The sequence below is a fragment of the Ptiloglossa arizonensis genome, unplaced genomic scaffold (assembly GCF_051014685.1).
Source record: "Ptiloglossa arizonensis isolate GNS036 unplaced genomic scaffold, iyPtiAriz1_principal scaffold0082, whole genome shotgun sequence".
Lineage (NCBI taxonomy): Eukaryota > Metazoa > Arthropoda > Insecta > Hymenoptera > Colletidae > Ptiloglossa > Ptiloglossa arizonensis.
The window spans coordinates 854,667-857,166 of NW_027478452.1; the positions used below are offsets into that span (position 1 = coordinate 854,667).

The 2,500-nt window shown below is 51.5% G+C and overlaps 1 non-coding gene across 1 annotated transcript; it reads left to right on the forward strand.

Annotated features, from left to right (window-relative positions):
* The first annotated feature begins 661 nt into the window (after positions 1-661).
* LOC143154520 (5.8S ribosomal RNA) lies at positions 662-816 on the forward strand. The gene has a single exon (XR_012994145.1). It is a non-coding gene; the product is annotated as a 5.8S ribosomal RNA (ribosomal RNA).
* Positions 817-2,500: the final 1,684 nt, after the last annotated feature.

Sequence of the window (2,500 nt, forward strand, 5' to 3'; positions counted from 1 at the left end):
AGATGCTGACTGCACGTGTGCTCGCTCGTCGAAGCCAGGCTCGAGTAAAAGCGCCCGAGAGTATAACCGAGGAGGAACGAGACGCCGTCGGACTTTGTTCCGCAACGTTCTTTGCGTTTTCTCTCGCATCCCGCTTTCTCCTGACTTTCGTCGATTTCTAACGAAACGTCCTGCTGATTGGAACCTCTGCACGAGGACCCCGGGTAACCACTGACGATCGCGTCGATGTGCGTCCGAAGACTTCGGGAGGACCGGCTGTGAAGCTCGGATAGCGAGTCGGACACCCATGCACCGCGTCGAATGCGGTTTGAAGTTGGGACGAAAGACCGATTCGAGCCGGCTGCGAGTCCTTTTTCGAATCTGGACGCTCCCACGTGCGTTCGTCAGCTCAATCGGTGAGGACTGTGGTTCCTTTGATCGGGATTATCCCCGCGGTTCCACATCCCACGATTCATGATGGTTTTTCAATGTACTTTGCACCCGGCCGTCGAATGATTCGCGTTCATGTGCGCGAACTTTCGACGTGTTCCGTCAGTCGGGACTTTGTGTCGTCAATTTGGCGACGCCCAAGCCTCCTTCTTTCTACGTTTGGTCGGAGGCGCGGGCATCGATTTTCAAAACTAGAACCAAAGAGAATTTAAACGCAAAATTGCATAACGATTACCCTGAACGGTGGATCACTTGGCTCGTGGATCGATGAAGAACGCAGCTAATTGCGTGTCAACGTGTGAACTGCAGGACACATGAACATCGACATTTCGAACGCACATTGCGGTCCACGGATAAAATTCCTGGACCACGCCTGGCTGAGGGTCGTTCACATAACCTAATACTGCTTGCGTTGCTATCCAATCCCCGCCGTCGTTTCCGGAGAGAATGGAAACGTTTCAGAGTCGGGTGTGTACGGAGATGCTTACGTACGAGCGAAAGATGGGCAGTTCGTTGGCGATTGTCGCGGACGTGCGAAAATAACGATTTGCCTGCGCGTCTCCATATGTAATCGTTCGGACTCGCGAGAGTGTTGCGGCGTCGCGCGTCGACTTAATACGACCGCCCGTGAACACCGCTCCCTACGATTACTTTGAAGTTTGCGCGCGCATATATTCGTCTTTCGCCCGAATCGAATTTTGCCGCGCTCCCAACGTTGCCTGAAATGATTTTTACGTCGAGAAAGGAACACGAATCGAGAGACTAATAGAGGACAAAAATGAATCACCCCACCACGTGAAATGTGGCATTTGTTAATAGTCGTCGTTCGCACAGCCCCAGGGATTTGTCGGCCAGCGGGGGTCGTCGTTGCCCGCGATGTCACATCAAATTTACCGCGACCACTATCGAGGGAGGTCTTTATCTTCGAACGTTGAAGACTTCGGCCACGTTCGTCGAATCGAATTTTTGACCCGTCGATGTGGTTCGTTTGGTAAGAGATATGCTCGTGCGTGCAAACGTTTCTGAACCTTCGGTGCTGTACTTAAAATCCTCTTTGGAGCGGCTCGAACGCAACGACAAACTTTGCCACAATGAAGGGAAACTGCTGAAGGGAAAGCGAGAGGTTGGTCACCCCATGTCTCTGTTGTCGATCGTGAGACCGCGCGTATAACCGGTCGTCCAGTCCACGACAACTTTTTCGAATTCATCCCGGACTTGCTAACACCGGGTTCTCTTATCCTCCTCCTCCTTCTCTTCGTTCTGCTCTGGAGAATAGGAGTCAGATCGAGAGTGAGCGAGAGAGGGGAAGAATAAGTAGAATCGAAGTCGACGCGTGTTAGTAGTATTCCTTTAGTATGTTTTACTGGAAAAGCAACGGACGGACGTTAAAATTTCAACCGGTTAAACGTCTAGCGAGCGTTTCGCATCGAATTTCAGTTAGAGAGACACTTTGGCGAGGTGCTTGAAAATCTCTCCTTGTCACCGAGAAAACAGCAGGCTTCCTTTTCTTCGGTTCAACGCGAAGAACTCTCTCAATCGACAGAACCATGTAAGCGTCACCGATGGGATTTTGCGTCGGGCGACGCCGTACGTGTGGGAATGCGGTGAAAAGAAAAGAATCTGCGTGAGAGATAGGGAGAAAATGCTCGTCGAGCGCGTTACTGAGGGAAGGAATAAGACCTCTCGTTCGCGCCCCGACGTCGTTTCCCCACTCCTCGCTCGTTCTTCTTTTACACCCGTCCACGTCGGCGTATATCCCCGCCTACCCTGGTACGCGAGCGAACAACGATTGAAGAGAGAGGATCATCATCGCGTATGCAACTGCAGAACACGTCGAGTTGGGACGAAAAGATTGTGGCGCCTTGCTCTCTTTGATTCGGCGTCGTTGCCTTTCGCTGTTAAAGAAAAACACGTTTGTTTGACGACCTCAGAGTAGGCGAGATTACCCGCTGAATTTAAGCATATTACTAAGCGGAGGAAAAGAAACTAACAAGGATTTCCTTAGTAGCGGCGAGCGAACAGGAATGAGCCCAGCACTGAATCCCCGCGGTATTGCCGCAGGGAAATGTAG